Raw genomic sequence first — 8,474 nt, 5'->3', positions numbered from 1 at the left:
GTCAGGAAATTGCTGCACCCTGTGTTATCCTTCAAATAGAACACAATGCCAGAAGAAGACACACTCCCTGCGGGCAAGGAAAAAGCAGAAAAGAGAATGAGATTAAACACAGACTAGCTGCAGTGCGGTCTCTGGGGTGCCCTGGAGTTATCACAGCAAATACTTCGCTGACCGGGGAGGGCTCTGGCTCATTCGACCCCAGCACCTCTGCTTTCCACTGCCGTTACTCCAGCTTTTACTGCCACCCTTCACGGACACCTCTCTGCTACCACCTGGTTTTCTCTGCCTGTCTCTGTGCTCTGCCAACATAATTTCTTGCACCAGAGAGTACAGCTCATCCCCAGGAACGGGGCAGGTGATTCAACGAGTGGTTTTTTTGGTAGATTCTTTCCATAAAAGCTCAAAAGGCCCATTTCAGACTATTCTCCCACATCTGGCCAGCCAGGTTCACAAATATTCACCACGTGCTGTTTCTGGGCACTGGAGAGAGCAGCAATGGACTATTTAATTTCCTCTGGGACCTGGAACCCATCAAGAGAAAAAGCAGCAGAACAAGGCACTAGAAGTAAATAGCAATTATCACCAAAAGCACCGATATATATATATATAAACTCGGGTTAAACTAATACTAAGGTTGAGGCAGAAAACCACGAAAGCAGGAGAATTCAAAGCTGAGGCTGCCATGGCAACCCTGACTCACGCCGGCGTGGCTGGCCATTACAACATTTCCCCGGGACCTCCCAGCAAATGCCGATGTTTGCTCAGCATTTTATGGGCATTTTATGGACAGGTAACGGAGCTGCTGGAGAAAGCGGCTGTGGCAGTTGTGGAAGAGGATGCAAGTTTTGAGGGAAGATCTGGAAACCCAGTCCTGGAGACTGAGAGTACACACACTGGTAAATCTGGGCTCACAAGTGAGGTCGCACATGAACTCCTGAGCCCACAGCCCCAGCAAGCCACGGACCACTAGAAGCTGGTCAGGAAAGCAAAAGTTTTAGTAGTGAAACTTGGAATACTGAAATCCCAGCTGCAAGCCCTAAATTAGAGCCAGCTCCAGCATGGGTCCTGCCTACAGAGCTACTAACTTCCAGCTCCCTCTCTGCCCAGCAGGTACCTCTCTGCGACAAAACAGCTTTATTTTTCTCCAGATAAAATTCTTTACAGTCATTCTTCTCTTCATGCAACTGAGTCCCATTTGCAATTGTTCTGTGGAGGAATGGAGTCTAAACCAGATACCGATAGCTGATAAAATCTCAGTTAAAAACAGTTCGACCTGCTGGTCGTAGCCCAAGAGAGTTTGGGTTCTCCCTGAGCCACATCAGAGAGGGAGCGTCCAGGCAAGCAGCTACGGGTTATTAAACACAGGCGTGATGACCAGGAGCTGGAGAAGAAGTTTTCTTAGTACTGACTGGCTTCGTGTTAATGGCATACATAAAGTTATAACTTCCAGACACCACAGTACTTTGTGAAATCTAACTGATTTTTGTGAGCATTTTTAGAATGCAGCCATTTTGGTGTGAATTTGGGTCCAATATAGAAAAGGTATGAAATGTAACTCCTTCACTGTAATGTTATTATCTTTTCTATTTCCACTTTCCTTTCAAATATAAGAAGTGTTCTGTAGAACCATGTTAGTAAAAGCTACGTACTTGTTTCTCATTCAACACTTACATTAATTTTGGATTTTTTTAAATCTTCACAAGTAGCAAATTACCTTCTCAAATCTGACAAAATTCAGTTCAAAGCAAGCTGCTCACAGTTCTTCCTTACAAGAACAGCAAATGCACCCTCTTCTAGCGTGCATTGCTTTGATCGTGACTTTTGGTGAGCTGCAATGAAGAACAAAAGTAGATTTCCAGAGGAAAGTATAACTCACAGCTCCGCTATACAGTGATGCACCAACTCCAATTCATAAACTAGCAGTACGCTTTTAGGCATTTAGAGATGGAGCACAGAGAAAACAAAAATGTAACAATCGTATATGAAAGCGTACACATCCACTGAGCATCTTCAGACAAAAATAAAACATGGAAATTTGGAGGACAGAGCATTTGCATTGGCAAAGGCTGAGACACAATTCATCTGCACATGCAGAAATTGTCAGCATGCCAGGAAGAATGAATAAAGAGCATGTCTGTGTAACTAAATTGGTTTATTTGTGAGAGCAGATGATGTAGCGCAAGTCAGAGCAGCAGGAAAATTCTTTGAATTCAAATCCTTGCACAGTCTGAGTTTTGGGAGGGTACCTTGAGGGACAGATGGGGCTTTCTCAACCGTTTCTTACTCCATTCAGCAGGCACCGAGTCTGCACCTCCCCTTCGATTTAGTAGCTGCACTCCATCCTGTTTCACACTTTGGGTAGCTCCCCATAAAAATAACAAAGCTATTTCACTTCCAACAAACCGGTTTGATGCTCTGGTTCTGGAAGCAGGGAAAACCCCAGACATTGCCAGTTTTGCTCAGCCCATCCTGGCTCCTCCTTGAGAGGGACCAGCCGCTGCTGCTCAGCTCCAGGCACCATGTCCCCACGCCTGCGGGATGGAGGGAGGGATGGAGGCAGGGGTGGAGGCAGGGTCCAGCCTGGGCTCACCCTGTGCTGGGAGCAAAAGGACACCAATCTCCCAGTGGACATTAACCCTCTTCCTCCCACCTCTCGGGCCATGGGAAGGAGCCTCCCTACTGCATTTTCCCAGGGTGGGACTGGCCTTTGCAGAGAAAAATCAAGCCAACAATTTCAGCTGCATAAAACATACCCTGCTGAGCACCTCTGGGCGCGGGAAGCGCAGCCTGTAAGGAAGGAGGCTGCAGCCCTGACTGACCGCTCCTCTCCTCGTGGCTGCAGGGCTGCGCTGGGACTGCTGAAGGACCAGAAAAGTTGTATTATGGGCAAGTCTTACCACCCATCTGCAGTCATCTATGCCTCAGGTTATGTCCTTCTAGGACATGACTCCTCCAGCCTGTCATCTCAGGAATAAAGGGAAATCTGCCTTTCCAGAAGACCTGCTACTTCATCAGGGCTGCAAACAGAAGAAAACCAGCACTAAAGAAGGATGCTGCAGCCTGTCTTGCTCACACAGTTCAGCGAGAGCCTGAACCCTCCAACATAACCAATTCTGCAAAGTCTCTTTATGTCAGAACACCTTTTCCTTTTAATCATGGCAGGAAAAGACTATCCAGACCATTCAGGGAAATTACTTTCCACATCTGCATTTCACAGCTATGTGGGATATTTTCCTTCCTACAGCATGCCTGGTGCTGAGCGCTTCCCATGCTCCCAGAAAGGAAAGGTACATGTTTATAGCACTGCGTGCTCTCTGTCAGCCTCATAACCTGCATGAATACAAACCTGTTTCATCGCTGCTCGTGTAAACAGCCCAGGTATAGGTCTTGCAGTATGACTTAGTGATCAGCAGCTGGCGAACGCCACCGTCTCTGTTTCCACACCTGCCACACACAGTAGCAGCCACAGCCAACATTGCCACGTCTCTTCCTTGCCACACCTTCTTCAGCAAACATTTTGCTTGATGTATTTTTGTCGGTGTGTTCGCAGTGATCTGATTTGGTATTTATGGGGGGTTTGTCGCTGTTGTTACCTGGATGCCTGGGGAGGGCTGTGTGGAGCACTCAGCTGGCTACGAATCATTTCCCAGTGCAGGTTTTCTACTCCTTTGTGCCTGGAGGCGGGTGTTGAACCACATTCCTCCAGTTGTCCCCATGTTTGCATTTCTCAGCGTGCTACTTCACCCCCTTGCAGGATGATTTGAACTCCCCCATAGCATTTGGCTCCCTGCTCACAGGGATCTTCCCTCCCTCCACCAGTTCCCCTTGGTTCCTCTCATATTGCCGATACCCTCCTGAAGCTGCTTGCCCCTCCTCATCCTCCTGTGACCCTCCTGGCGCTCCTGCACCATTTTGGGTGGTGGCAATTTCTGGAGGCTCTGTAACAGCCTGCAGCAACGGGGTATATCAGCACGCTGGGATAACACCAGGGAGCAGCATATCTGCTGGGCCTCCACCCAGGACCAAGGCATGGGAGAAAGCAAGGGAAAGCAAAAGGAGATACAAGTGATGGAAATCCAGACCAAAACACACAAGCACCTCTGAACATGAGCTCTGTCCAACTGCCCGAGCTGTGCACAAGCAGCAGTTGGATGGTCCACATGCGGATGGGCCACAGCTCCTCATGGTCTGCTCAGCCTCTGCTGCATCCTGCATCATGCTACCTTCCTCCCTGGCATGCATTCCTGGCATGTCAGCTATAACAGCATGCTGTGCACATGTGTGTCTGCGTATCTATGCATGTGTATGTCTATGTGTGCCCCTGTGCATGTGCACGCACATACAGCTACAGGATGCTATTTGCTGCAGCAGAAGCCACAGGACACCTCAAAAGACACAGCCAGGCTGTTGTAAGCTGGGTGCACAGTTAAACCTTATACTGTGTGACCACCATTTGCCCAAAGCTGCCTGTGCAAGACAGTCATGACCCCACCAAACCTCCCAGCGACCCCTCTCCCCGGGACGGCACAGGGGCTGGGGTGCCACCGTGTGACGGCTGCGGTGGCGGGTGCCAGGGGAAGCTGCCCAAGTGGTGGTGGTGAGTCAGCAGCAGTTTGCAGGCTGGGAAGGAGCAGTTCTCACAAAGAGAACCAGAAATCATGATTTACATCAATGGGCTGTCAAATGAGTTGGCAAAGATAGATGCTCCTGCGTGGTGCTCGAGGTATGCAGCTTTTCCTGTTTCCCTGCTCCTCTTAGAGCAGCATGTGCTTGGTGCTCAGGACTTTAAATCAGAGGGAATCACCCTCTTCTATCTGACCATTGATGCCATTCCCAAGCCACATCACAGCTCCACACAGTTGTCACCTCTGGTCATCTTTGTCTCTCCTACTCTCACTAGACTCTGTATCCCAGGGAAACAAAGTCACACAGATAACCATCTCCAAGCCCTGCGATGTGATGCAGGAGACCTCGGTGCGATTCTTGGTTCAGCCACATGTTTTGGGCTTGACTTTGACTCTCCTCTCCCCATGGGAGACCTGGGACCAGCAGTTCTTCCGGCACATCTCCCCCTTGCCTCTCCCTGCGCCTAGAGGGCACACAGGAGATCACCCACTGGCTATGCTGCAGGAGGGAACCAGCTCCAAGTTCTCTCTAAATATACTTCTTGCCCTTATCTTTTTAATGCAATGATAAAAAATAATTTTGCTTTAAAACCTTATGTCCCTAGGTGACCAGATGAATCAGGAGACTGGTAATATTTTGCAGAGGCTGCAAATCTACCCTGCATCTATCTGCAGTGAGTATATTAAGATTTAGTGGGAGCAAGACCTATCTGCCAACATCAGCAGTGCTAGCAAATGAGCTAGGAAACAAGAGAGAGGGACTCCTGTGCTTTCTGGGCCTCTGAACTAGAAAAGCAGCAGCACACTCACTTAAGCAGACACAACCCTTTATGCTAGAAGTCAGCCTGGCAGTGGCAAAAGATGGGGAAACTTCCACACGTCAGCGGTGATTTTGGTAGGATGGTCCTGCTGACACCACAGGGTGCTTGGGACAAGCTGACATGTGAGCTCTGATTCACGGGAGTCCTTGGGGGAAGTTCGTGTCTAAGCCAAAGAAGATAAAAACTATCATCATGTAGTCAGGAGCAGAGCGGGCATGTAGGACCTTCAGTGACCGGGCACAGGAGTCAGCCACGGTGTACTGGGGAAGCACTGGGACCAGTGTGTGCTCACTCGGGTGTGAAATGCACAGACTACCTGTTGAGCAGTACATAGAAGCCAGAAAGTAATTCAAGTAATTCCAGTGTGTATGATTTTATGTTAGAAAATCCTAGCAAATGTACTGTCCGCTATGCCAAAGTCTGCCATTCATAAGGATTTTTACCTATGATCTGCTCTTCTTTCTCACATGGGTTTGGCTTTTGGGACAGCTGGCCCAGGGGTGATGCTGGGCATAAGTCTGAGGATTTAACAGCCCAGTCCTTACAGAGCTGGCCATTGCAGTCCCTCCAAGCCAAAGCATGCCACTTCCACGGCAAGGTGAGACGAGCCCTTGCTAGGGCTCACTGCCACCCCGGTGCTCATTTCTGCCTGCAGCCTGGGAAAGGGCTGTGCCAACCCTGGGGAGAAAACACCCCGGTCATTTGTAAACACTAATTATAACCTTTATCTTCTGTCTCTGGAAACTTTGTCCCTGTTACACCCAATTGTCCTCTTGCTGATTGCTACAAACAGCAAAGATACCAGCATTCAGCCCTGGCGAGGCTCTGCAAAGCCCCAGCAACGCCTTGCAGAGTTAGGAGCCAGCGTAAGCCCACCGGCACCCACCAGCCAGCAATAACACCTTCTTGTTCAGGCTCTGCCTTGGCCAGCGGGTTTCCTGATGCTTAGATGAGACCTTCATAGCCAATATTATATTCGTCTCCATGGACAAAGGCAGGCTGGCCTGTGTCACGGTGGAGCTGTGGTTATAATCCTCCTGGTCTGGGGGCTCTACCAGCCTCTGAGAAGCCACTTCGATGCAAAAGGCAAGTGGGTTTGGAGTGGGAAGGTCAAGATCACTGCAATTAAGCTGAATTTTAATCATCATGTAGAACTGACTAAATGCCAGAATTGGGCTTTTATTTGAATGTTCCTTAATTCTGCAACTATATAATTTCCTCTGCCTAACAAAACACGAAGTCGTGCAGCTGCCGTCAGTTACTGACAAACTGATAAACAATTCAAGATGCTTTTCAACAGCATTTTTTCCCCAGTTTCTAGAGCCGTCTGCCTTCCCAGCTAAGGTTACATCAGTGTTGTCTTCAATAATTTAGAGACCATCCCACTTACTCTAATGCAATCGCCGTGTTTGGCTGTCAGTTAGAGCAGGAACAGTGAGCAATGAATCACAAGTCAGTAATTTTCTGTACTACTTACTTGCCCAAATTCTTCAACATTAAGAGCTCAAGGTGTATGCTAGGCTCATGCTTCCTTATTTTTAAGAGGAATCAGACGAATTGCTCATGCATTTCCAATTTGTCCCCTTCCTGTTGTCCCAGCCCTTCTGCTGGTTTGGCTGAGAAGATTCATGATTTTTTAAGGGAACAGGAGGATGTGGCCCCACGCCACGTGCATGTGCAAGGGCAGGTGCGTGTGTGCGTGCCTGCATACACACAAGCACCTCTATGCCGACCAATTTGACAACAGTAGCTGTCTCAAATATATTAAGCTTTTACCCATTTTACAAAAATAAGTGCATAGATAGAGAGCTCTATCTACGAGTTTGTGTCACCGCTTTGGGAAATCCTGTGCTTGTTAGAAGTCAGAGAAGACTCAGAAAAAGAGCTGGAACCCAGCTAAGGGTGCCAGAGAGCAAGAGGGACAGGAGGTCAACACAGAGAATGTTGAGGGAAGCCTAAAATTGTGATCAACCTGTCATCGTCACACATATCGATGAAGGAATACTGGCTCAGAAACAGGTACTTATTGCTGTGCAGTTATTAAAAGGAAAAGCATTTCAGGCTTCAAAGGGAAGCATCTTTCCTCCGTGAGTTATTGCTGTCTGATCATTCATAATTTGATGGCAGAAGAAAAATGACTGGAAGATCACGTGACAATTTATTGGAAGGAAAATACAAGGAAAAGCAAATAAAGAACTATGTAATTTAATTCCTGCTACCGGTTTCAAACATTCATTACAGAAGTTAATCAGAAAGAATCCTTTAAAAATTTCTTAGCAATTCATCTAATAGAATATCTTAATTCTCTGTCATCTGATTCTCACTATTGCCTTCATTCTGGTTTCCCCCTATGGCCAGACAGGTATGGAAAAATCAGACTCTCTCCTTTCTTCTTTTCCACTGTATCTTTGCTTGCCTTTATTAACCAAGTGTTTTGACAGTGTTTAACAGCAGGGATAAATATTTGCATCTGATTTATAGACCTCGATTTGCACATCACCTGAAAGGTCACAGTCAGCACGGCTTTGGCTGGGCAACCTCCTTGAAAGAGCAGCCCTGAGACAAGCAAAACAACGGGCCAAGTGCTGCAGAGCCACCGCTGCCCCGCCCGCCACGGCCGCCGGCCGGGCAGGACCGTCACCCCCCCGTGCTGCGGGCTGCGTGGCTCCCGTACGTGAGGGGTGCTGGGGTGCACGGCGCTGCACAGGGTGCACGGGGTGAGCCGAGGCGCACGCGGCCCCGCCGGCGTGCACGCCGCTGCACGAGGAGCACCTGCCGCTGCGCGCGCCGCCGCCGGCTGCGCCACGAGGCGGCGCCTCAGCGGCGGCACGCGGCGCGGCCGCCCCGCGCCCTGACGTCACGCGGCGGGGGCAGGCCCGGCCGCCGCGGGCGCCGGGCCCCTCCCTCCCCTCTCCGCTCGCACTTCCGCCCGGCAGGGGGCGGGGCCGGCACCGCTCTCGCGAGAGCTGCGCGGCCCCCGCCCGGCCGCCAGCCCGTCCTGCCCTGAGGTGGCGGCGGCCGCCCTGTG

Source organism: Gymnogyps californianus, chromosome 9, assembly GCF_018139145.2.
Source record: "Gymnogyps californianus isolate 813 chromosome 9, ASM1813914v2, whole genome shotgun sequence".
Lineage (NCBI taxonomy): Eukaryota > Metazoa > Chordata > Aves > Accipitriformes > Cathartidae > Gymnogyps > Gymnogyps californianus.
The sequence above is the reverse complement of the archived record's forward strand: the minus strand, read 5'-3'. Positions refer to the sequence as shown.